The 27,741-nt window shown below is 43.2% G+C and overlaps 1 long non-coding RNA gene across 1 annotated transcript; it reads left to right on the forward strand.

Moving 5' to 3' along the window:
• Window positions 1-1,556: 1,556 nt before the first annotated feature.
• LOC139596225 (uncharacterized) lies at window positions 1,557-25,975 on the forward strand. Its single transcript, XR_011681278.1, has 4 exons — window positions 1,557-1,732; window positions 4,033-4,099; window positions 6,854-6,899; window positions 24,521-25,975. It is a non-coding gene; the product is annotated as an uncharacterized lncRNA (long non-coding RNA).
• The last annotated feature ends 1,766 nt before the right edge of the window (window positions 25,976-27,741 follow it).

Genomic DNA, 27,741 nt, shown 5'->3' on the forward strand with positions numbered 1-27,741 from the left:
GGACAAGCCCAGGGGAGATGTGGCACTGAATCACCCAGGGAGGGCCTGCTGAGAACCCCCAGCCCATCCCTTGTGGGAGAGCATCCCTCGTGGAAATGGACAAAGTACCAATTACTGCAGCCTGTCTGAGAGGCTGGGATTGTGGAAGTGTTCAGCTGGTTGCCTTAAGTGTAACTAATTTCATGTTTTTAATTTTTTTTTTTTCCGGTCTGATTTCTGTTCATTTTTTCAGCTCCCAGATGGCATCCTGTATCCACCGACACAGAAAATAATTTCCCAGTATTTTCTTTAATGAATGACCTATTATGAACAAGCAGGAAAAACCCATATTGTGCAATTCTTCCACAGGAAAACTGATCATTAATATAAATGGAGAGAAGCCCCCAAAATGGGAATCTTTTTTGTTGTTTGAGCTGCATATGGTATTTCATTAAGGTGGCTTGTGTGGGGTTTTTTTTAATGTCTTGTTCAATTGATATTGTCATGGGTAATTGTGCTGTTAAAAAGGTAAAGAACAGAAACACAAAAAGATTATTTCTAGAATAATGTTTACAGCATGAAATTCTCAGCTAGTCAGGCTCTTTCCCTTTCTCTGCTTGTTACTTTAGACCTAATCCCCCATTCTCTCAATTCTTAGCATAGAAAATATATACTAAAGCTAGTTCTGTTTCCATTTTTTCACCATCTTATCTCACAAACCTGAAATAATATTTTTCCCTATAAGTCTTAATGTAGTTGCACCTAACAGGAATGAAGGGCACAGGGATGAATTAAATTGTGTTCAGTGGTTTATAGCCAGCCTAAACCTCAAAGAACACCAGTTTGTGTTTAGACATGATCCTGCAAAGCTGCCAGGGGCCACAGCTCAGCACGGGCCAGGCTCTCCTGCAGCAAGTGCAGCCAAATCAGAGCAGCAAAATCCTGCTGGGATCCACAGGCAAGCAGAGGGGTTTTAAGAACCAGGAAAACCACAAGCTAAAACACAATTCCTAATATTGTGTAGTCTTGGCAGGAGAGACATCCATGAGGATAAATATTCCCGATTTCAGGAATGGATTCTCAGGCAGTGATTTAGAACATTTAAAGGCCAAGGAAACAAGAGAGAAATAAGTGGCTTAGAGTTAAGCAAGGGGGGGATTTTTCCCCCTGACCACTGGAACAGGACTCTGCTCCACTCCAGTTCTCAGCCCTGCTTCTCCCTAAAGCCACAGCTGTGCCCCCAGAAACTTCCACCAGAAGTGCCCAGTGTTGCCTCACATGTTTAGGATGACCTCCCTCCACCATCAAAACCTCAGATGGCCAAAAATCCACCTGGAAATCTGGATCATTTCAGACTGCACTAGGATATAACATGAAGTCACTGAGGAAGGAGTAATTGCAAGCAGGGACTGATGGGTATGGAGGAAGGCCAGCAAAAAGGCACAAAACAACAAAAGTGGTGGCAGAAAAACTGGGAAGAGGAAGTGAAAATGGTAAAATGACACCATAATGCTTTACTGGCTCTAAAGCAAGGCAAAATTATTAAAGCATTCATTTATTCTGTTTCAGCCAAAAAAAAAAAAAAGGGCATAAAAAGAGAAGGAAAAAAAAAGTACAGAATGTAGAACATGTGAAGAAAAAAGCCAGCAAAGGAAGAGGAAATGAAGAGAGAGGAGAAACAAGTGCTGGAAGTAGAGGAGTGGAAGGTGGGGGAGGAGGCAGCACAAAGAGATCTGATGAACAGGGCTTTTAGGTAAGTGAATTTTATTTGTATGTGTCATTTCCTACTTTTTATTGCATTTCTTTGGCAACCATCCCACAGTTCCATAACCTATGGGTGGGTGGGAGGAGGTGGCTAAGAGGGCAGAATGGTAGTTTTTGGCAGAATATTGACATGCCTTGAGTCAGGTCATTACTTGTGGTTGTCATTAGACAAATAGTGAAAGTGGGCTAATGGGGCAGGTGTTTATGAATCCTAGAGGCCAGAGGAGGCTCAGTTTTCACAACCTGACTCACACAGAAAGGGAGAGGCCCAAATTATTCAGTGCAGTGAAAGCAAAGGTGAGCGGTGATTTCAGCACTGCAGAGGCCACAGGGACCCATTTCAGATTTGCAGAATGGTTCTGTCAGGTTGCTTCAGCCTCTCAGCCCCTTTGGAGGGTGGGCACTGCATAGGTTTCTGTATTGGGAGCTTCCTTTCTTGCAATCATTGGATGGAAAATATTTTTCTGTAGTGCAAAATGAGACCCTGACGCACAGATCTACGGCAAAATATAACTTTCATAAAAAATGTTCTGAACTCCATCTTTTCTGGATGCTTTTGTTTCTTTTTGCCCTCTGTTTGACTCTTTACAGGCTTTTCCCCCTAATTATCTTGAATTTCAAATGGAAACATTTCTAAAACATACAGTGTCAAATAAAATGAGTTCGGATTTTTGAAGACTTTAGAACACACGCAGTAGCTGCCACCCTGAGTCAGAAAAAATATCCAGTGCTTTCCCTCTGAGAGTGAGAAGAGCAAATGTCTGGGGAAAAAGTGTATGAACTCTGATATATCTCTCATACAGAGCAATCCTTCTTCCCCTGTGTGCTCCTGCCCTCTGAGGATCAGTGTCAGAGACATTTTGATTTGGAGGCTGGATCTTGATCATCATGTTTAGTAGCTAGTGATGGATTTCATTTGCATGATTTCATGTAATCCCTTTTATGGTCCATTTACACTTTTGACCTCCACACCATCCTGTGGCCATGATTTCTGTAATTTCATTACGCACTGTGAGGATAAAATACTTCTTTTGTTTGTTTTAAGACTGATGCCTGGTCATTTAATAGAGGTTTCTAGTCCCTGCATTTGTAGGAACTGTTAAATTATGTCTCTTTATGTTAGAAATCAGGTTTTTGAAATAAAAAAAACCTCTTTCAATTTTAAAACCTTGTGATCAAGCAAGTTCCTTCTTCTCCTCTTGTGAATCCTTCCGTGAAAAAAAGGAAAAATTCCCAACTGCAACCTGATGAAATTAAAATTAAGTAAAGCAAAAGTATTTTTACAATGTTCATACTGCACAGATAAGTAGCCTTAGTCTTATTTTATATGTCCTGTATGGTTTCCATGTGTGTCACATCACAGTGCTGGTTTCAGTTCTGTGAGATGTGGAACAGCCCATTTTAAGGCCATTCTCTGTGGCACAGCTATTAAATCATAAACATAGTAGTGGGAGAATATGTTCACTGAGATCTCTGCAACAGCAAGAGGCAGAAAGGCTTGGAAAGTCCATTAAGCAAATAGGAGTAGGCTTTGTACAAGGCAGCATGGTCAGACAGCAACCTACAGCGGGGTGGACCAGGGTGTGAACGTAGCACTTTGCATTTCCTTGCTGCTGGAGTTGTCCAGCATCCTCTGTGCAGCCCCCCAGCCCTGTGCTTTGTGTACCATTCCAGTCACATTGCTGGGGAGAGAGACAAAGGACTGACACCAGGATAAAATCAAAACTGCTCTGGAAATGCACTGGGTATGGCAGTGTTTGCAACAGCGGTGGGAGGTTAAAAAAAAGAGTTTGACTCTAACCCAAGAATCAAAATTAATGTCAGAGAATTTAGTGCAACACAAGGTGTGATGGAACAAAGACTGTTGGGGGGTCTCATTTTGTTCAGTTATGACAAGCATTGTTCAGCACTTTAAAAGAAACAACAGCGTAATGGTTTTCACTGAATTGTATGAAAAAACAGGAGAACTTTAACAAATATCACAAAACATGTCACAAATCAATTGTATTGAAAATATATTAGGTTTCTTTAAAAGACAAGATCAGAAAAGGAAGCAGCACAAGCAGGAGGAGAGACAGCACACAAAGATTTACTTCTGAGTGCTACAAAATATTGAACTAAAAATAACATTAAAGATGAAATTTGCAATGAATCTCAAGCTGCTAAATTCCCAAAGGCTGGGTCTGCCAAAGGCTCTGTTGGTTTCCTCTGTTCTTTTCTGTCTTTATTTAAATATTTTATACAGTTGTCTATGTTCATGTGTAGTGTGAACTGTCATTTATATTTCAGTCCACTCTAAAATGGATCTTAGACTATCTCAAGCTGTGCACTGCAGCCAGGAGTTTGGAGCTGAGAGGTAAGTTGAAGCGGTAGGGACAAATGAAGACTGATATTTAATGTAGTTTTTGTGTACTTTTATTTTGCTGTCATGTATTTTGCCTTAAAACTAATTTGTAATTTTCTGCATTTTGTGACATTATGATAAGATGTGATGCAAGTGGGGTTTCCATTTAGCAAATACATTGATGCATTTTTGAGTCAGAGTGGTTGAATTCTGAATTCTGACCTTAGGCTTTCATGTCTAGCAGTAACAACATGCAAGTTTAAATCTGCAGTCTTAAATGCTTCTCTTTGTGCTTTGGACTTGCCAAGGTAACCTTTTTAAAACAAGACAGTCTTAAGCTTATTTTAGATTCACTTGGGCGCCGCGTGTCCTCACTCTTCACTGTGGATATAGGGCACACCTTTCCCAGGAAAACTGGGACTTGCTGTGGAGCTGGACCCACACCCTGGGAGAGACTCTCCCACCCTTCTGGGGCTGGGGGAGGAAGCAGAGGAGCTGTTCCATCCCCACACAGACAAACTGCAGCCCTGGGGCACATCCAGAGCTCCCCAGCACCCCAGCTGGGCTGGGCAGGGGTGGCACCAACCCAGGAGGGGAACCTGGGGCTGCTGCTGCTGCTGCTGCATCCCCCTGAGCTCAGGCCTGTTGCTGATGCACTCTGCTATCTGTTAGATTTGCTAAGTAAAGATCAGATATATTCAGGTGGGATTTTGCACTTGTTCTACACAAATTTAGTAGTGTTGGACTCTATCAGATCATATAAAAGAAAGAATCCTTTAGAAATGATGTTGCTTTCTTGCTTCCAAACAGTAAATCATACAGAATAAAAAGTTTAAATAATGGCTATTAGATTAGGAAGTCTAAGAAGCTTTTACTACTTGGGAGCTTTGACTATTAAAAATTGATAAATTGCCATTGAAATACAAGCAGCTTTGCAATATGATAGATCAAAGTTCATTTTTTCCCCTAATGCAGAGTTAAGATGAGCAGGCTTACTTTTTGCTCATCTTCATTGCAGATCAAAAACATTCCTTTCTTTTTATTTGAGTGATCAATTTACTAGAAGAGCCCAATGTATATGTTGTGACTGCAGTAAAGTTCTTATTCACAAGCCTTTAAGCAGTAACACAGCTTGCTGGCATTATGCAAACCTCAGAACATCTCAGCTCTGCTCTCCAAAGAGGGTAGTGTGTCTCCTCCACATAATACAGGTGCAAATTGATTAGTTATAGCTTGTGAAGTGATATTTCTTAAAATATTTTGACCATGTTATTAAAAAGCTAACTCTTCTCAATAGTGCTTCTACATCAAGTTAGCAGAAAGACTTCAGAATGTTGTGTTTTAGTGGACAGTATTCCAAAGAAAGTACTCAAACCACTGAAATGTAAACCTTGGAAAGACTCTTTGCTAGTGGCTTTTTAGAAATCTATTAATTGCATGTCAGTGTAGCTATATGTGGGTTTTTCTTTTTTGTGTATCAAATATCTTTGTTACTTTCTAAGCATCTCTAAATCCACTCTGTGGCAATTTGTATTTTTTTTAAACCTTTTAAATTAAGGAACACAAAAATATGTAATGAACATGCAACATTAAACACTTTCAAGGGCAGCAAATATGATCACATCCTTCAGAAAATATTTCTAAAATGTGTGATTTCCAACCCACTAACTTACTTGAAAGTTGTGTAAAAGCTGCAGTTGATAACAAGGTCTTGTGTATCTGGATCTTTGGGTAAACACTGTCTGCCAGCATAGCTGGAGGAGACAGACATTTCCGTTTTTAAGATAGTTCTGTAAAGAAAATCCTTCTGTGGGTGTCCACACTTGGCAGCTGAGCTCAGGTCTGACACAGTGTGCACACACTGCCACAGCTCTCATCATCCCAGGAGGAGGAAAAACCTGCATGTGGCCCCAAAAAGGTTCAATCCTGCAAAGCACTTAAGCAGAAAATTAGTTTTAAACTTAAAGGACAATATATAAGTTAAATGCAGACTTTGCTAAAAGATGCAGGATGAAATGCATATATTCCAGAAGGAGGGATATAATGAGTGAAAATAAACGGTATGGGAAAGCATCTATATAGATAACTAGGGAGGTAATGAAGGAATGCTTCGATTTCAGTTCAAGGAAAACTTAAATTGACTGCATTTTATTTCACATTAATCCTTCAGTCATCTGCCACAGTTTGTGTCCGGCCATGAAATTTTCATCTGTGTGGTGTTATTCTTTGGCACATAAAGATGTACAGTCTCTGAGCCTGATTTGGCTCATCTTGGTGTTGATGACAGAAATTCCAATTTTGTCTCAAAGGGCACGATTGAACCAGTTAACATTTATTTCAGCCTTGCAGAAGGACATATTGCTTCTTTTACATATAAAGTATGCCAAAATAAGATTAAGAGACTTGATGAACATTGCATGGTAAGTCAGAGGCACACAGTCATAGCACTGAGGATTCCTTCCTTCCTGACTCTCACTTCCTTGTTTTATACTGTACTTTTGGTAATGTGTCTGCATTCCCACAGCAATATTCTTCTGGCACATGATAATGCAATAGCTTTGAAATATGCTTTTCATGTGATGTGTGAAAACATAAAATCTATAGATGTGCAGTATACATGGATAAAAGAATTCATATTACAATATGTAGCTACAAGCATAATAAATGGAAATTGATGAAAAGGGAATCTTTCTACTGCTGGGATTTTAAAGAATTAGACAAATGTGTGTAGTTCAAATAAGACAGAATTTCTGCTTCTTGTCACAGAAAGAGCGATGAACATGTATCAGAAGAGAAAATCAGCTGCTGCTTGGTAAGTACCCTATGATTTTTTTTGACTGCTGCCTTTTGGGCCCTACCAAGTCCTGTACTTACTGTGCTGATCAGGCTGCTGGCTCCTTTTCTGTTATTACATCACTCAAAAAGACAGTCTTTCTTAGAAAAACGAAAACTGTGCCAATGCAATACCATCTCTTCAGAAATACTTTTATTAATTCATTTACATTGCAAGCTGGAGCTAAATCAGTATATTGGTGGAGACAATTCTAGGTCCAGTCTTTTCATGTTGGAGGCAGAAGAGATTCCCAGAGCAGTGACACTGAATGCTGTTTTACTCTTAGTTTTGTGGGCAGTCATTGGATAGTGCAATATTAGGTCAAGCACATCTTTTGATCTCTATATTTATGCTAAGTGGTTTTAATTCTTATTTTTGTTATTGTTTAAAGAGTGGTAGCAGTAGTAATAGCAGAGGTGTTATTGGCAGTGCCTGTGACCAAAGAGCTCATTAAAGGACAGCACTCTGGAGATGATGCCCTGTCTGCCTGGAACCAGCAGGACACAGGAGCTGTGTCCCATATGATGAATAACAAAAGAAAGGGTAGTTTACATTCTTTGATACATTTCTGCTCGATTAACCCCCAGTGGGATTTTTACCCCTCCAGTCACATTTTTTTGTTCCTCTAATCTTCTTTTGTATTTGCTCAGTGACCCCAAGCATGTATTTGACTTGTGACCCTATTTCTGTTAATAAAATACAGGCCATCTGACCAGCATTCACACCACTCCACTACAAGGTGATGATTACCTCATTGTAAGTGCTGGGAGTTAGCAGCTCACAGGGTGAGGCTGGAGGTTGGGTGGCCTGAAGATAAGATAAGATAACCAATGAAGGCAGCACAAGCAGTTCTGAGCTGTGCCTTCAAAACCAAACTGCAGAACTCCTTCAAAATATCCAATTCTACCCATAGAACTGCAGATCTCCTTATGTATTGTTCAGCTATTAATTAGTTGATAATGTTTAGGGGATTATGGCATGACAAAAAACGATTAGAGCTATAATGTGGAAATTTTCAGTATCTGTATGGGTGGTAGCTTATAAAATCAAAATTATCCCATTTCCATTTTGGGTTATCAGTTATAATTATATGCCTCATGAAAAAAAAATGCATCGGCACTCAGTGGCAATAATTTCAGTATAGTGTTTTGAGGCTAAATTAATGCTGGAAAGTACAGGTGATCTCTTTCTAAACAAAGTAATGTTTGTTTTAAAGCACCAGCAGAAATGTTGGGTGGTTTTTTCTAAGAAAAGGCACAGCAATGAACTTATTCATGCTTTCACCAATTCCTTAGAGCATGAGTCTTATGAGAGGCACTGTTAATTGTGTGTTACATGAAAAAATCATGCCAAAGCCATTTATCAGATATGTAATCTGTGTCTCTGTTTTGTGACAGGAAGCCATTATTTCCCCTGAAAAAACAAATCCGTTAAATTTGAACTATTAGATTACAGCAGGGTTAGGGCTGCTTCTGTGCTGTAGAGTCACATCAGGGTCACAGCCCAGTTCTAGAGATGTACTGCAAGAGCTTCATATCTGATTAAGACAAAAAACTGATAAAAATGTAATGCAGACTAACAATATGGAATTATCTGATGCAGTTTGGGGGGATAGGGGCAGGGGGTATAACATCATTCAGTTTATTTGCATATGTTTGTTCTTTCTGCTGAAATCAATCTCTTTGAAGGAAGCAAGAAAACTTTAGAAAAAGAAAATATTATTAATGCTGGTAAGAGAACACAGAAGAAAATCTTTAGTAAACATTTCTTTTCCAGTGTTGATTATCATTCTGTCTAATGTTTATTTTCATAGTTTTCTTTGATCCAAACACAAATAACAATAAAGTTAGCTTCATTTCTTTGAACTAACAAAACTATACTGTGGCCAAATTTGGAACAAATTTTTAAGTGGCGTTTTTGTTTTTCTTCAAAGCCACATATGAGATTTATAGAGTAGATATTTGCATAACTCACACCCTCTCCTGTAAAGGAATGTGTCTATGGCTAGCAGTGATTTACCTGCTCTGGCCCCCCCCTGCCTCTCCTGGAAGGCTGAGGGCTCTGGGTGCCAGTGCAGGGAGCACCAGGGCTGGGGTCAGAGCTCATCCCCTGTCCTGTGGAAGTTGCTGCAGTTTGTAGGGCCTGACTGTGGCTCTGTGGGGCTGGCTCGTGGGTATGAGCCCAGAATGTGTCATTCCACCCTCCCTGCATCCCTATCCCAGCCTCCAAGCCAGCCAGAGCCCTGCCCATGGGCACCTCAGCTCAAGGGGAGCCCAGGGCCCAGGTTCCACCTTCACCAGCTGCTCCCATCAGACTCTGACAGATGATTGTGTGCTGTAGGCTTGGAAACAACCACATTCCTAATGTAAATATTGTGCAATTGCAAAATATGTACTGCAGTGTTTACCACGGTGCTTGAAAGCAGGCCTGCGTTGCTGGGGGTGTTCTAGTCTGTGCATATTTAAAAACTCTGCCAAAGCACAGATCTGCTCAGGAGAGCTGGCAGCACCTGCTGAGGCAATGGTGGAGTCTGTATCTGTGATGGGAAGCATCTCTGCCACCCTGAGATGATAGCCAGCATGTATTCTGGCTGTTCTGTGCAGCTCTCCTGCATGCAAATATTGGCCCTGAAAGTGGTGGAAGTTATGACAAAAGACCACAAGGTCCAGCCTCAGTCAATCAGCTACAGAAGAGCCATATCCTGGGTAAGCTGACTGCTTTAAGTTTTCTCAGGACATGGTACAGAAACATGAGAGATGCTCAGGTTCTCTAAAACTCTGTATTTTTTTGCTCTCCCATCACATCACAACCTCTGCTTAGCCTGGCTGAGCAAGGGCATCCAGTCCAATGATTGATTGCCTCTGTGAGCAGATCCAAATTTCACTCTTAAATCAGCCAGCATGTGGTTGATGACAGGGACAAAGCCAGCCCTCATCACTCCCTAAGCAAATCATCTTCCTCTTTACTGTAAATTTGACCAAATTAAGATTTCACCATTGAAAGAAGTGTCAGAATTTCCACCAGGTTCACATGGAATTTGGATTTGGCCATTGACTTCTAGGTGCAAATGGCTTCTTAAAGGGTTACTTTTAAATAAGTAGATGTTTAAGTGCTTCACGACATTATAAAAATAATAGCAAATGCCAATAACATGACTTCAGGTACTGCTAAAAAGTGTCATTATAAACTGGGTGGTTTTAAGGTTAGTTCAGAACTAATCCCAGTGACTGCAGGTGACTCACACTTGAGTAAGAATGAAAATTTGGGTTTTGAACTATGTAGAAGAGTTTTGGCTGAACCTTTTAAATTTCTTTGTGAAGGGGGAGAGGTGAGATGGGCACATTAGTTGGGAGCTTTGGTTTTTTTAATACTTATAAAAATGCCAAATAGAAAACAGTTGTTAACTTCTGTAGTTTGTTCCAGTCAAATAAAGTATTTCTGGTCCTAGAGGAGGGAGCCCTGAAGTGGTACCTAAAGGTCCTGCCTGAATTTGCAGAGCCCTTCCCTTTAAAAGATCATCTCCACTAAAAGCACAACCAAAAAAACTTGGTTTCTTTTTTTTTTTTTTTTTCTTTCTAACCCTATGAAAACAGGAGTACCAGAGCTGATACTTCAGTTGTTGTGCAGTTCACTCCATATGAATGTAGTTAGGAATGTGGGACTGGAAACACTTCACACATCCAGGCTCTGTTTCCTCAATTGCTGGCAGAGGTAGGGTAGGTACAGAATGAGTCCTCAGCAACATCCACTGCAGATGTCCCAAGAAGCAAACCTAGAAAAGCTAGAGAGCTTCAGGACACCCATCTCTTGATGGAAGAGTGGGAATCAGCTCACTTCCAAAGTTCATTAGCTTTACATTTTCACTCAGTGTTAAGTAAAAAATACACAGAAGTGCTGACTGCTAGAAAAAGCTCTTGCCATTTCTTGCTGTGGAAGGAAACAGGGCTTTGGCATGGAGAAGCAGAGTCCCCTGCATTCTGCAGTCCCTGAGGCTGGGTGGCTGTTGGACAATTCGGAGCTAAGCACAAAATCAGGCTCAGTGTTCTTCCTTCCTCCCTTAAAAAAAAAAAAAATGTTTCTAGCCTGCATTTCTGCCAGGATGAACAGAAAGCCTTGCAGATGGGTGTAGACACATCTGCCTGAGCCTGCAGAAGCCTGAAACAGCAGCAGTGAGGGGTTTAATGCTTGGAAACTCAAGAGGGTTGGCTATGCCAGGGCCAAAAACTCAGCATGTGTTACAGCTCAAAATAAATGGCAGTCCATGTACAAATAAATAGTATATAGCTTGCTGTAGTGGTGGCTCCATTTTGGAGAGGTTGTGTTTGGTTTTTAATATTCAGCTACATCATATTTAATGATCTATTATTTCTATATTCAATTAAAACAAAATATTTGCAGTTATTGTGAGAAGAAGCTTTGCCACTGATGGCCCAGGCTGAGGTGGGTGCAAAGCTTTTGTGGTGCCTGGAAAAGGATGTGGGTGCTGTCCTGGCCCAGCTAATTGATGTAGAATATCTGTCTTGAAAATTGCTCTGCAAAATGTAGCACCACTGTGCTCTTCACATCTAGGGACTGAAACAGGAGTTGTGGCTCCAAACCCTTGTGTTGTATGGTCCCATGGTGATTCCTCTTCCTTCATCTCCAGTAATTTTCCTGTGCTGAGTCTGGTCTCTCCCTTCTGCTCAGCAGGGGGTGGGTTTGTTCTTTTTCTTTGTTCTATTAATTTTCTCATAACTACTATCTACTATATTCACATAACAACCACTGTCAAGCTACTAAAACAGTTTTGAAGTATATTAAATCCTCCATTTTAGAACAATAAGGAAAGGGTTTTACTAAATAAATACATAAAGCTTCTCTTAGATCATGCAATAAGGAAACTGAATATAGAGCTAAAGTTCCCAGCACTTGGGAGGACAAAGGAGCAGTTTACTACAGAGCTTTTTCCCAACACCCAGAGCTCTGATAGTCCTTAGAGGAAATAATAAATCTTTCTCTTTGTCACTCTTCTCTTGGTTTCTTTTGTTGTTAAGGAATAAAAAAAAATTAAATGTCTAGGTACTACTTACAAGGCAGCTTCCCTGATGTTTCTGGTAGTCCAACCAAGGGACAAGACTGTGTGTATAGGAAGGGGAGATGAACAATTCACCCTGTAAAGGAATTAAAAATAAAAGTGGAAATCCTTTGTGAGAAGAGTGGTGAGGATTATAGCTGCATGCTTTCACTAATGACTTTACAAACATTTAGCCAGAGATAACCCAGAAATCCAGTTGCACTTTATTTAATATTCAGATAAGGACCATTCACCTGCTGTTAAGCTACAACATCTACAATCATTCTTTGAATACTGATAATTATATGAAGCAGACTCCCCTAGAGGCTGGTAGTCTAGTCTGGATTCACCTGGAATACAAAGATGAATAATATTGCATATTACATCTACCCAAGTAGTTGCAATTTATAGAAATGTCCATTTATACTCCTGAACAAAAGATGTGTATTTCCCTAGGGGCACAGTGTATGGTGATAAAAACCTGTGTGTGGGGACAGTTTGGATTGTAACTCCTAGCAAGCCTGTTGATTAATTAATAAACAAATAAATCATTATATTTAGCCAGATCTCTCACTCCAAGCCCATAAAAGAGAAAATGTTAAAAATTAATTTTGTGTGGCTCACCATAAGGAAGGGTTACCCAGAGACACCAGAAATGAGTATGAGAAGTGGCATCCAAATGGCTCAGAGTCCGTGTGTGTGTACATTTTTAAAAGATGAGTAGCATTAGGAATCTGCTCCCTTCTCCTCCTCCTTTCCTCCTCTTTCTCCCATCAGGTGCCTTGTCCTTGTTCTCCCCTCTCGTTTGCTGATGGCTGATAACACCTTATCTCCACCAGGGAAGCAACTGGGAAGTTTGCTCCTTCCTCACAAGACTGAGGGTATAATTAGAACCATGCACCTGCTCAGTCCTCCAGTGACTCAGTTAGTCTACATCCATGTCAAAATCCATGCTGTGAGGGTAATTTGATCATCTCACTTACTTTTTTCATATGCTTGATATGAATAAACCACCAGAACAAGCCTCCGTTGAGTTGGTTCTGTTTAATCTCACAAATTTGTGTCAACTCTTTGTTGCCAGAAGAATTTTATCATTTGATCTCATGGTTACACTTTAGTAGACTTTAGTACATATTTTATTTCACTCTCCAGAATATAAAATTCCATTCTTGTGTCAAAATCATCTCTTTATTATTATCTATTTATATTTCTGTGATACTTACAGGCTTCAGCTGAGATCAGAGTCTTGTTGTACAAGACAATATAGAAACAAGCAATAAAAGAATTCTGGTCATAGGAGCCTTGTAAGCTGAAAAAAGGCTGGGAGAAAGGAAATATTGCCCCCCTTTTACAGATGGGAAGGTGAAGCTCTGACAATCTTCCTGTACAAGGCAGAGCAGTGTCATACAGTGATAGTGGAGAGTCCTGGAAAAGCAGCAAAGTCCAGAAACTATCTAAAATAGAGGTGGATTTAAACCCTAATGTACTGGCAAGCATCCATATAAGTTCAAGTAAGTTATAGATGTACACTGGTTTCATTTGCACATTCAGCATTCCAAAGCTCCCTTGGCCTTCTCCATCCCTCTTCATCTCCCAGGTCTCCCTTCAAAGGCAGCTGACACCACTTTTTGATGCTGCCTTCTTAGGCTCATAAGAGTGTGTTTGCCAGTGCTTTCACTCTAGCATTTAAAAAAAAAAAATTTACCTTGAGCCCTGCAATGCCACAGGGGTGTCAAATCTCTCTGACTGCAGCAGGCTCAGCAGAGATACATCAAGGCTCTCTTAGACTCTCCTTCCCAACATGTGAAGGGCAATGCAATCTTTTTGTCCTTGAACTGAGCCTGGAATCTCCTGCATTAGAATACTTTCCCTCTGCTGCTGCCAGAAGACCCTGCAAGATCCCAGGAAAGCTGTGGCCAGCCCAGGACATTCACTCATGACCAAAGCAGCAGAGCAGCCCTTGGGTGTTCCCTGGAGACAGCAGAAAGGAGAGGAAATGGTAAGTTCACCATCTCCCTTTCAGAGATATGAATAAATATAGGAGGGGAGCCTGCCAGGAAAGGGGGCTGTGGGTGTAGCAGTGTGTGCAGAGGTGCTTGTGCTCCCCTCAGATCTGCTGGGCTCTGCTTGGGGTGCTCAGCTCCTGAGCTGAACTCCTCACCATCCCCACTGTGCCACTGCCTTCTGACTAAATACCAGTTCAGACTAATTGTCAAGGATCAGATAACAGGAAAATATTTCTATTTGACAGTCTACTATTTTTCAATTGTTCCTCTGTTACATATCTAAGTAAACATTTGTTCCACTTATCATTTCTGAGCAAGAGACATGAATCATTTGACTAGTAAAACCACAACGACAGCTGTTGCTTATTAGAAACAGTCATCTTGTTCAAGGGCCTGCTATGGAGGAGTTCTTCAGGAAACTGTTTCTGCTTTTAGTGCTTTGCAGTGCAATGAAAGCAAAGTTGTAGAAATTAGGGCATTTTTGTTTCGCTGATGTGATTGGCAAAACACCCAGGCACATACACACACATGGAACAATCATTACAGCTGAGCCCCCAAGAAACAGGAAAATACCCACTTAAGAATACTACTAATGATATAATACTTATGGTCTTTGTGGCTTTTATACAGAACTCTACATTATAGTGAAACAAAACTAGATTTAAGGGTCCCTTGGTAAGCAGGTTGTATGTTTGGGATTTTGGTGTTGGATATAATATTTATACAAGTTATTATGCATGTAACAGAAATATGTTTTGCCATTCATGGTTTTTCCAGCTCTCAGGAACAAATTAACCTTGGCTTCATAAAATCCCTGGAAGCCAGTCATCAGTGGTCACTACTACATTACTCTCAGAATAAGCTTCTTGAGGCAGTGATTTAAAAAAAGAAGAATTTAAAAAATTCTGGTCAGAATAGGAAAAGCAGAGACAGCAACAAAATACTTTTTTAATTAGTGGAAACAAAATAGGGGAAAAAAAACCCTGGACCATGACAAAATCAAAAACAATTAAGTGAAACAGAGTCAGGTTAGACATGAGGATTTTTCCCTTCCTGGAGTGCTGGTTCAAAGGCATTATAGATCATATGGGCCAAAATCTGATTGTTTCTGTGACCTGTATGGAACAAAATTGTGTTAAACAGAGGCCTAAGAGCTGGGCATTTTATCAGACAAAATCACTGGAATGGTGTACCTTGTATGATGCCCCTATTGTCAGCTTTGAAGGGAGAAGCCAAAGACTAAATGAGCATAGAGACTGTGCTGATCCCAGCAGAGCAGAGGGGAGGAACCTTGGCAGGGCAGTGGAGAGAGGCTACCAAGTAATCTGCTCAGGTAAATAGCAGAGTTTGTGGCTTGTGGCTGTTACTTAGATACCTTTCAGACCTGCAAAATTAATTTTCAAACACTAAAGAAGAAATAGTTTTTTAAAAAAAATAATTTTAAAGGCTTGTTGGAGTATGGCAAAAGAAAAGGAAGGCAGAGCAGGAAAGCAGTGGAGAGAAGCGTGTCACTGAGGAGGCAAAGCTGAGGTTTATTATGGGTTAGAAATCTGCAAAACTGTCACCAATTCAATAACAGCATCCAACGAGGTTTCCAGAGATCATATCCTGCCCTTCCTTCACCCTCACAACGCTCACTGATGGGAGTCAGCACTTGACTGCAGCTGGGTATTTAGAAGTCATTTGTTCTGGGTAACATGCCTGTTCTTACTAATCTTAGTCAAGTAAGTAGTCCATCCTCATGTGTCATCCCACCAAGTCAAATGTGCTATTAGCATAAGTGATGATTACTTATCCCTGTGAGGTCCTGTGAGGTTGGGGCTCCCAGCAGCAGTGCACTTGACATGGCAGTCTTTCTATTGTAATTTAATAAAACGGGGCCCAATTCAGTTCAGAGGTGCCTTGAGGAATAAGCTAGACTTAAATGGTGCTTAGGCCTTTGACTAGACCTCTGAAAAGCCTTTGTTCATGGAGTGAATGCTAATTAGTCAGAGGAGGGTTATTAAATTATAGACTCGGTTCTTCATCATTGCTCGGAGCACGGTACCTCTGCAAGTGCCTGAGCAAAAGAATGCAAATCTGAGCACACACAGAGGGAAGTTAAGGCATGATTGCTTTCCTTGGTAAACACAGGGAGTGCAGAAATGTCATTAATAAGCAGGACAGAGAATCTGTACATGTCAGTGGGTAGATTTTGCTCCAGAAGAATGCAATGCACTAAAAAAGGATGGACTATGGCACTGTGGAAAGCTGTATCTGCCAGCTGCACTGGGATGGATCCAGAGAGGTGGATGGAAAAGGCCTGATCCAGAACCCAGCCAGGGGAAATGTGAGTTTGGTGAGCTCTGAATCAGAGCAGGCACCCTTGGCAGGGCAGTGGCACACTCAGTGTCACATCCATAAACTGATCAGTTTGCCCAGGCAGGTGCCCAGTGCAATGAGGAATCAATCAGTTCATTTTCTGTGCCATGGCCCTCTGCTAGGGAACAGGAGCCTGACTGCTGCATGGATACATCAGGAAGACCTTTCAGTCACATGCTTTTAATGGGCTACAGGTATTTCTAACAGCTGGCACTCTTGCTTCTTGGAGTTCTCATATCTTTTTGCTTTTTACCTAATTTCTGAGCAGCTCCCAGCCTCAGAATGGCTCCTGTGTTCATTCTGAGCCTTGGTTATAAGACCCTACACCTTTCACAGCATTTACAGATTTTGTGAATACTGCAGTAATTCCTTGTGACCTTTGTGATCATCTTAATTCATCCTTCTCCTGATTCCCAAAATGTAGTTGATGTAGGAAAATTTTGGATTATAATTTTCTAACCAACAAGCTCTCAGCTTTGCTCTTTGCTACATGTGATCTGCTGGAGCTACAGAATGCATGAGTGGTCTTCTAGGTGACCCCAAAAGGTTTGATGATTTTTTTGTTTTTTTGTTTTTTTTTTTTAAAAAAAAAAAAAAAACAAAAAACAAACAAAAAAAAAAAAAAAAAAACAAAAACAAAAACAAAAAAAACTAGATCTTTGAGAAGGATTTAATTAGTGGTACAAAAAATATTGCCCAGCTGTTAGATCCAGAGGGCTCAGCACAATAGATCACAAATAGTAGACTCATTCTCACATTTGATCTTTGCTTAGCTGCCTGTATCTGTTTAAACAACCTGCAGTTTGTGTGCTGCTGCATTTCAGCTTTCCAGCCAGGTGTTTGTGAAGGATTGCATTTATTCAATTAGTACATAAATGCTTGCCAAATTATGTATACTAATGGCATATATGCAGGTCAATCCTGTACCATCACACATACAAAGTTCATTTTGTATCACTTGGAATTCTGGGAGAAAGACTAAAATCTGAGTATTACATCAGATCTTCACTAGATTAACAAAAAAGAATCATCATTGTCAGTATCACTGACAAACAGTGCTAGGAAAATATTTTTTTAGTTGTCTGGATAGTGTAAGTTTTTCTCCTGTTAGATTTGTAAACAAGTTCAGACATTTTCAGAGTTTTGAGGCTTTTGTCATGCCCTTGTACAGCCAAAGAACATACCCACACTTCAGCCAGCTGTAATCCATATGAATTCAATAGGACTTTCATGGATGAAAATTAAAAACCTTGCAAAAAAGCTTGCTTGATCAGATTTTAAAAGATTTCAAGATCTGTATGTGTTCACCATCATGTTTAAAATAAGCATTTTTTATTTGCCAGCAATCCAAGGACCTGATTTTATTTTGATTTTCTCATTAGCCTGGCAGTTTAGCCAGTAGAACCCTTTTATTCCTCCCACTGGAGTAACAGAGAGAAATTAATTTGATTCTAGTGGATACTTGTTGATTTCATTATCATATTATAGAAAATAAAGATTACAATTCCAAATGATTTTGCCTTCAGTCCACGCACTAACCATGTAAATGGCAATATGTGGAAAAGTTGACTACATCATAAAAAATTTACTTCCTGCAAGGATTTTGTTGAATTGGTTTCAAAAGACTCTGCTGTTTGGCATCTTTCCTGTACTGAAATTCTAGAAGGTAACTGCATTATGTGCATGTAAAACATGCAAAAGGAAACAGTCACTGAACTCTTTCTTTCTGCTACCAGACCTAACTGTAGCTTAGAATAGGTGCCTGAAATCCAAACTCTAGATAAATACAAGATGTGTGCATTGTAAGATAACCACTAATGGAAGGTGAAATACTCTTCTCCTTCACTTGCTGGTGAGTGGCAAAGGCTCCATCTAATGCTAATTTGAATATTCTGCCAACAGTTGAGGATACTCTGCCCCTGCCAAAATAAATAAATGAATAAATAAATAAATAAATGCTTCCAACTCTTAGAGCAAATGCTTGTAAGTCTATAGAAAACAAATTAGAAATGTGTTATTCTCAATGAAAAAAGTCTCCACAAGAGCTATAATTTTATTTTTTTAGTGCACAGAATAACATAAATCAAAAGAAGCAATAGTCTACCTTGTGTTTTGACTACTTTGACCCTCTTCAACCCCTGCCAATTTTTATCTCATTTTTGTTTAACTTTGTACATCAGAGTTTAATTTTAAACCTGGTCCTGAAGACAGTGATGTATAGGGTACATCAAGTATAGCTTAAATTACCCTCTCCCCAGTGATTTGAAGTTGAGGGGAGGGTCTTACTCTGCAGCAGGGTGGGAAAGAGAAATGGTCAGATGCTGCCCTTTGAACCTGACCACCCTCAGCTACAGAAACATTTATGCCAGAACATCATTTATTGATTTTATTATATTTTAGGATCTCTTAAAACTGTTGGTGAAGTTTGCCATATATTAATTTTTGACACATGCATATAAAAACAGAAATATGGGTTGAGCAGAAACTATAAATATAGACAACACTGCCCAATAAACTTACATCCTTTCACTTATAGGTTTCTATTTCAGCTGATCATTCCGAGCAGCCTGTCTTTGAAAATAAATATTACCCCTCTGATAAGCTAACCAATTTGAAGATTAAAGCTGCATTTGAGGATTAAACTTTTTCTTATTTGATTATTGTTGTGTCTTGTAGCAGTAGAAGATAAATATTAATAGAACGTTACAGCCCGATTCTGCCCACTTCACTCGTGTGAGCATTTCATACTGTGAGACTGAAGGAATTATGCAGGATTTGGCCCTAAAACTCAGCTCTGACTGCTGTTTTCTGTCTCCCATGAAATGTTGCATGTACCCAGCAAACTCCTGAACCCAGGGCTGCCACAGAAAGCCCTCACTGATGGGTAGCTCTGAGGACCCACCCTCCAATTATGTACCACTGAGCCGGGAAGGTGTTTTTGTTGAGGAGAACCAAAACCACAAGAAATGCTCTACAACAGACCACAGAATGGGTTTGGCACCTGTGTCTGCCCAGAGCAGAAGTTTGGGAGTTGTGTTATCTGTGGCCTGCTGACCCCAGGAGAGGGGGCTGACCTTGTCTTACAGGCAGGAGTCTATTGCTATGGCTCCCCTGGGAGCACAAAGCAGCTGCAAACTGCTGCAATGATTAACCCTTATGTGTTGGAGATGTAACATCGAGTCATGGTAATAAAGCTTTCACTGCAGAACGGATCTCTGCCTTTGTAAATTGTTGCTCTTATCAGCTGCACTGGAGGATGTTATCCCTTTCCTGTGAAGCATGACTGCTGTGCTGCTCACTGGAAAGGAGGCCAGATCTATAGACTGGCTGATATTTATTCAATTGCTTTTAGAACAATGCAGAGAACACACTTTGTTTAGGCTAAAAAATGCAGTGTGTGAAAACAAACAAAACAAAAAAAAAACCACCATGAAATACTCATACATATGAAACAATATATTAATTAAAATCCAGAATGCCTGTAGCAGATTTGAAGCTGGGAATGCCAGATTTGCTATAACAGACAACTGTGTTGCTCTGTTGAGTCCAGGCTTCCATTTGTGGAAGTAATTTATACCTAATGTTTTGTAAAAATGCAAACCCTTCCAGCCTGTGACTTACCTGGACAATTACAGGATTTTGCTGTTTGGCTGGAAACAGAATGTTTGTAGCAATCAGTATTCATCTCCCCAAAACATAAGCAGTGTAAGTTTTATTTTGTCATACACTTCAAACACAGACCCACTTCTGTGCTCTCCTATTTGCCAGGGAGCCAAGGGGAGCTGTGAGTGTGTCTCAGCTAAAATCCAACCTCAGGTCTGTGAACAGGGACCTGGCTTCCTCAGAAATGTGATGCCTTTTATCTCAGTGTGCTTCCTACCCTCCAGCCCTTCCCTTGGCAAATCTGGGGCCACATCAAGGCCCTGAAAGCAAAGGTGACCTTAACGTAAGCCCTGGTGTGACACTTTCTGCTTTAGTCTGCAAAGAGCCAGAAACTCTATCTCTGAGAGATGGAGGCTGTGTGTGTGTCACAAGGGCTGTCACTGCCCACAGTCTCTCTTTCACAGGGACTTTCCAACATCCCAAGGGCCAAGAAGAGCAAAAGTTATTTGTTCAACCTCTCCAGCCATGGAAGCAGCAGCTCTGTTGGTTTAGGGCCCCAGCTCACCCCATCAGAGGTTGGATGGACCAAGAGCATTGCAGGAGTCTGTCCACAGCTCCCAGGGACTGTTTGTAGTTCTTACACACAACCTTTTTCAAAGGATAAAAACAGCTTCCAGGTTCAGGGGTTAAGAAAAAAAAATAATCCCTTTGGGGTAAGCAGTGGGAAAATAAATTCAATTTAAGGAAACAAAAATGTTTTCCCTAAAACAACTGAGGTCTTATGAGTTTTGGGAGGGGATATTGTATAGTACACTAGTGTCACTAGGTGCAGACTAAGAAAAAGTAAAGGGAACTTTTCCAGCTCAGGAGTGACAGCTAGGAAGGAGGCTGGACTGAGGATGGGCTTCCTTGCAAAGTTCCCTGGTGTTTGGAGGGAGTGGGTTAATGCCCTTTGGTAAGAGGGACATTAACACCACTCTGTATTCCATGATTCATCCCTTTCTCCACATCTTTCAATCACATTGCTTCAGCCTGCTGTAATTAAAAAGAGGCTGATCTGCAGGAGCCATGCTTGGGCTGGCCAGGCCAGGGGCTGCACCAGGTATTCTTTATTTCTTATCAAGGAAGAAGCTGCTGTGGGCTACTGATGCTTTGCTGTTTGGTGTCTGGATTCATCTGCTTGAGAAACAGTGCAGATAGTTTTATGGCAAAAGTTAGGCTAGACAGGGCTGTTCCTCACTCATCAGCACTGGGAGCATTTTTCTACAGGGACTGCAGATGAAAGCAATGAGTTTATTCCTCTTTCCCCAACTCCACCTCCTCAGGCACATCAGTGCTGTTGTTTTAACAACAACAGCTGTAGTTAAAAAAAATACTATTAAACCTCACTGAGTCCTGGAACAGTAACTATAGATAGAAAACCAGTGACCAGACAGTTAAACTCCCAAACTGACCAAACAGGGTGGCAGAGGCAGTAACTTAATTTACTCCCTTATCAGCTCCAGCAGTGCCTGTTTTTCCCTGAGTAGCTGCTGTGGTCTCACAGGTGGAGGCTGTTGGGCTCTGAGGGGAGCAGAAGTTGCCTGTTCCCTCTTTAGGAGGATGGGGAAGGGTTTCTTGGTGTTGGTACCTTGTGTCCTGCCTGGCTCCTGTGGGTGGGAGAGGCTGCTGAGGTGGTGATGGTGATGATGGTGGTGGTGGTGGTGATGGTGATGATGATGATGATGGTGGTGATGGTGATGGTGATGGTGATGGTGGGCTCCAGCTGCTGGGGGCTGTGTCCCTCCCTGCATCCCTGCCTTTGGAGGCTGGGGAGGCCCTGTGTGCCCTCTCACATCTCATCCCTCCTCTGGCTGTCACTCCTGTTCCCAAGGTACTGTTGCCCTGATATTTGGTTACTCAAAGGGGAGAAAGAAGCAACAAATTTACTGAAATTATCTTGATGTTAATTTGTTCTCTTGTGGGGTTTCTTGTGTGAAGGGGGTATCTACTCTATTAACTCCCATTAATATCAAACCTCTACTATTAATAGGATTTGCATATGGAAAGGAAGAGGATTGACCTTTAAATTCATTAAATAAAGCAAATTTTAAGAAATAATTTTAGTTAAAAGCATTAGTGTGATGAAAAATAGAAGAACAAATACAGAGACATCAGTATCTGGGCTTTTGCTAACACTAACGAGCAAATTATTGTAAGGGAAGATTTGCATCATTGGAATACATATTCCATACTGATATATGGGATGCAGGGTTATCTTTGTATGGCTCCTCTTTCAGAATATATTTTCTTCTTATAAAATAGCCTCTTTTTAACTCCCATTGGGGACCTCCTTATAAATGAGGAACTGGTCCTCAAGGGACTGGCCTGGCTAGAAAAGTGTGTTATTAAAAAAAAAAAAAAGTGCATATTAGAATACTAAGCAATATAATTAGCCCATTTCTTTGGTTTTTAAGAAAATCTTTTTTAAAAAAAGTATAGCCAAGTTTTAATTAAACATATTCTCTGGGTGTTTGAATTTTGTAAGAATTAGAAAATCTTGCTGTATTTTAGAGGGATTAATTGCATCAATTTAAGGTTCTGGCTCCAATCTCTGCTATGCAGCCAGGTATCACCACTGCTCTTGCAAAGCAGGTACAGTGCTGAGAGTGAGGAGTGAGGGTTGGCCACAGAGCTGGGGCCACAAGCTGCCTCTCAGGTGGGCATTCTCAGCCTCTGGGTGGCAATGAACATGTTCATCTTTGAATCTTTTACACAGGAATAAGCAGAGGTTCTCTATACCAAAACTGGGTGAATCTACAGATTCAAAATATGATTGCTCCTAATGATAATATTGATTTACACATGCTGAAAAGCTTCTGTTTCCTTCCCAGCAAAGAGTCTAAAATGTAGATGAGCAGTGTTTTTACCACCCTATCACTTTTGGAGGCTGAGTCTTGAGGTGCTGATCTCCAGTGGTCTCTGGGTCTCCACTCTGCTCTTAGGTCCACCCCCACCCATGTCTCAGCTTGCTGTCACAGCCCTTTGGAAAATACTTTGAGATGCTTGGATCAAACTTGCTGCTGGTCCAAAGTAACATTAATCAGTATTTTGTACTATTTTGTCATGCAGCTCAGTCTATAAATCCAGATATTTATTCTGTTCCTGTTCTCCCTCAGGCTCCCACAAGTGGGAAGAGGTGAAATGGTTCAGGTTATTCTTCTCAGAGCTCAGCTAATGTCATCTGCTGAATACAGCTCTAAACATCTGAAGCTGGTGAAATTAAATAAAGTGTGAGCATCCTTTGGTCTGGAGCTCTTTGCCTTTAGAACAATTACTCATGGTAACCTTAACAATAGTATATTAAGGGAAAAAAAAATCCTCATAAAAGAATGTAGTGTTAGGATGGAGCTCTGCCTGATATTAGAACAATTATGGAGCAGATGCATCCACTCCGAACAAAGTGACCTTTTCATCAAGTTACAAAACATTAAAGGTTAAAGAATGTTTGAAAGGAAGTTAATACTTTTAAAACATTAAAAAAAAAATGCCATTCTTTCTGGACCCGACCAAAATCTGTGGGAAAATGAGATGACTGTTCAGGCACATCCAGTCATAATTTAAGCAACTCTGATTACAGAAGGATACAAGGTATTTTTAAATCGTCTGTTTTCTTTTACAATTAGAAGCGCTTTTTCGAAAAAGAAAGATTTGATAGGAATAAATACCCAGTGACAGAAAGCTGGTTAATTGCAATTTTAAAGTCACATTCCTTTCTCTCCATTGTGTACAGAGGAGAACAAAGAGCGGGAATCAATGGTGGTGTCAGATTTTCTTAGTTTCCACGTTTCACCTGACCCGGGCGGTGCAGAGCCCGCTGCCCGGCTGGGGAGCGAGGCGCTGCGGCTCCGGCCCCGCGGCTGCTGCTCGCCAAGGGCCACCGGGAGGGGACAAGGGCCACCGGGAGGGGACAAGGGCCACCGGGAGGGGACAAGTGTCCGGCGGCGCCCCGGGCTGCGGGACAGCGGCGGGGCGCTCGGGGCCTGTGCCCGCACAGCAGCCCGCAGTCACGTCCGGGAGTTTTTCTCGGCTGCGAGTGGGGGATGCCGGGTCCCCCACGCTGCCCGCATCCCCGCGCCGTCCGTGCGGGGCAATTCAGCGCGGGACGCGGGGCTCCGGGATTTACGGCCCCGCTGGGGCTGTCCGTGTGTCCTGGCGGCCCGCACGGGGTCAGAGCTCGGCGGAGGGGGAGGAAGAGGAGGAGGAGGCGGCCCGGGGCTGCGGCCGCGCTGGCTGTGCCCGGCCCGGTGCGCGTCCCCCCGGCCGTACCGAGCTCCGCCCGCACCTTGGGGGCGGCTGCAGCGCTTCCCTTCCCGCCGCCGGGTCAAGGTGAGCTGCTGGCAGATGGGAAGCTCCGTACGGATAAACTTCTGTGTGCGAGCGCTGTGTGCCAACACTAAAAAACCCGCCAGGGAAGAAAGTTTCTGTGAAAAAAAGAAAAAAAAAAAAAAACAAAGAAGGATTTTGCTCGAAGTTTTATCCACTTCCCCCTTCTAGTATTTTTTTTCTTTTCTTTTTTTTTTTTTTTTTTTTTAAAGAGTATCTGAGCACAACAAAATCTTCATTGCGTTGAGCCGCAGACGGTCAGCTGAGGAGCACCCGCGTACTCTGTGCGATGAGAACTTTCAGGTGATGCGAGAAATAAGCGGGGAATCCCTTCCACTTCTCCGGGATCCTCCAAATGCTTTTCAAATTAGCCAGCCCTGAGGATCGGTGCCAGGCTCCACAAAGGCGTTCCCAAAGCCTGCAGCCAGTAAAACTTTGTGTAGGTAAAATTAGCCAAGGACCTTCTACTGAGACAACAGCCTTTGTTGTCACATGTAGTGGAGTTCCAGGATCTGTAACTATTTTTCTTAAAAGGTTTTCCTACTGCCCCAGTGAATGCATTACGCTACAGTAGCTCTGAAATGGTATCGCTTATTTCTTTCAAAGCAGCGGCCGGTTGTTTCTTCAGGGACCCCGTGTCCTTTCGAGGGAGGGGAAAAAGTGATGGCTGAGCGGGACTGAATCGCGCCGATAGCTCTTATTTTAAATCAGCATCATCTCCAAAGGGCGCAGCCCCTGGGAGCGCGGAGAGCGCCGGGGCGGCCGCTGCCCGGGCCGAGCGGGGCTCAGCCCGGGGGAGACCCGGCAGGGGCGAGCGGGGGCCGGGACAGCTCGGTGGCCTCAGCCCTTCTCGGTCCGAGAGGGAAGCGGAGGGCCCGGCTCTCCGGGCGGCAGCAGCAGCGGCGGCGGCATCGCCCCGCAGAGCCGCGGCCGGGCCGCCGCTCTCGGTGCCCGGGTGGAACCGGGAACTTGTTGGCCCCGGCGGGGGCGGGCGGTGCGCTCCGACCGCCGCGGGAGAGGAGCGGGGCACGGAGGGAGCGCCCAGCGCGGGGCCGGGCACCGGCACCGCCCGCCGGGCACCGCCGGCTGCGGGGGCCGCTCCGGGCGGGACCGGGACCGGGCCGGCCCGCTCGGTACCTCAGAGCGGCTCCCCCGGCCGAAACCTACCGCCCCCACCGCTCCCCGCTGTGCCTGGGGATTTTCTTGGGGGGATGTATTTCTGATATCTGGGGTTGGGTAGAGAATTGCTGTCAACTCCAGACAGAAGCGAATCGATTCGGACAAGATTACTTACAGTTTAGAATGAGGGTTCCAAATATGAGGACACTGAGCGTGCTTACACTTTCCTATTTTCCCCGTGCTCTTCCCGAAATGCGTGGTCCTAATCGCAGGGACGCAGCTATTCCAGTTCTGATTTTCTGGGGCTTATTACATGTCAGAACTGTGAAAGTCCTCTGGACAATTTACAGACAAAACATCTGGTTCGTTAAAGCAAAGCTACTGGACTAAGACAAACAAACTTTGCTGCTGTGCAAATTCACTTACCCAAACAATTTACATTCAAGCAAAGATTTTAGCCCGAAGAAAAACTTTTATTCATTTGTATTCAGGAGGTTTGGGAATTCACAGGCATTTTAAAATAATTTTGCTCTAATAAAGTAATGTAGATATTACAAAATGTCTTTGTTCTCTTCACAGATCATTATCGCTGCTATAATGGTTATTGACAACACTTTGTATTTTACAGAAGCGCAGTATCGTTTTCGGGCGTGGACAGTGGGCTTTTTAAACAAACTTGTCAGATCCGTATTCATCTGGTCCAGCCTTCATGAAAGCTGCTGCTTCTTTGTTCTTCGCCGGGAGAAACCGAAGTACTTCCCGCATTTCGATGGGCGCGGGGCAGGAGGGAAGGCAGTGCCCGGGCACAGAGGGCAGCGGTGCCGCCGGTACCGGCCAAGGGCCGCCGCGTCCTCCGTGGGGCTGCCCGGGCCCGGTGAGACCCCCCCAGCCCCGCCGGGGCTCGCCCCCCCTGGCCGCCGCCCCCGACAGCCGCTCCCGGGCCGCGGGCAGCGCTGCCCTGCCCCGGCGGCTCCAGAGGCCCCGGCTCGCTGCTGCCCGGCCCTTCCCGCCGCTCCGGGGACCCTCGGCTGGAGAGGAGCTGCAGGTCCCCGGCGGCTCCTCTGCCCCGCTCCAAAGGGAGGCGCGGGTAGAGCTGGGCCGGAGCTGGGGAGAGAGGAGAGAGGCCGGGGCCGTTCGGTGGCCGGGACTGACCCCCGGAGAGCAGCGAGCCGGTGCGAACAGCCAGGGAGAGCAGCCACACGGGCACCTCGGCGCACGCCGCTCCCTGCCTTGTTTGCAGTGAGCAAGTGGCGAAACATCAACACGCTGCTCGGGAGAGAACAAGGTTAAAGCTGGGCTAAAACACGCCGGCTTCTAAGAGGCAGCTGTTCCAAGTTTACTAAACTTCCTCACTGATCCTCCCTGGCCGTTCCCATAATCAGCAGTTAATTCCAGTGGTCCTTTATCGGCTCGGCCGCTGTCTCCACGCGGGCCGGGGGACGAAAGAGGTGTCTCGGGCAATTGGTGGAGTTTTGGTGGAGAGGAATGGTATGAGCCGTGAAAATATATACCAAAGAAGGGCAGTAAGCAGTGCCCGGTTGGGAAAGATAAAACATTCTTAGCTGGTGGAAAGTTCAGGAGTGATGGTTATCTAATTATGTGACTTATAAATAATTGGTGCCTTGTTTTAAAACTGCCGGGAAGAGCGAGCTTAGGGCTGAGCCTCGTGTGCTGAGTCTACGTGGATGGAGTCTGTAGAGCCATCGATTTGATGCGCTGTGTTTGGAAACGCTACACTTCATAAAATTACGCGTTCTGGCTCTCTGGAATAGACTGTGACCCCCAAAGAAGCCGACGCACATGAAGGCGTCTGCACTTCCCTCTGTAAATCGTCTGATGGAAAGCTCAATAGATTTTTTTTCCTTCCTTAAAAAAATGTACATAGTTAATAACCAAATTATTCCACAACTTCCTGAGCGTTTTGGCAGTGAGACTTGTGACTGTGGAAGAGCAATGCACATGTCTGTGTGCACGAATATCTGCTGCCTCCCTCTCTCTCTCACACACGAGAATTATTATTCCTAAGTGAACTGAGAAAGTTCCTCCAATGACTGTTTACGGAAAGTTTCACTTACTTCGTTCCCTCCCAGTCCCAGCTCGGCGCACTGGAAGGAGCCCCTCGCCCTGCGCTGCCGGCTGTGTGGGCCGCCCTTTGCAGAGCCAGGTAAGCGCTGCTGCTCGCACCGAGCTCCCCACGCAGCGGGGCCGGGCACAGTCTCGCGTGTTTGTTTGTGCTGCTGACACCGTTCAGCTGCCGAGGTGCCACCTGCCAGCATCCTCCTCGCAGGCTGTGCTCTGCGGGAGGCACAGCTCT

Source organism: Agelaius tricolor, unplaced genomic scaffold, assembly GCF_023055355.1.
Source record: "Agelaius tricolor isolate 1412-34295 unplaced genomic scaffold, bAgeTri1.0.p SCAF_15, whole genome shotgun sequence".
Classification (NCBI taxonomy): domain Eukaryota; kingdom Metazoa; phylum Chordata; class Aves; order Passeriformes; family Icteridae; genus Agelaius; species Agelaius tricolor.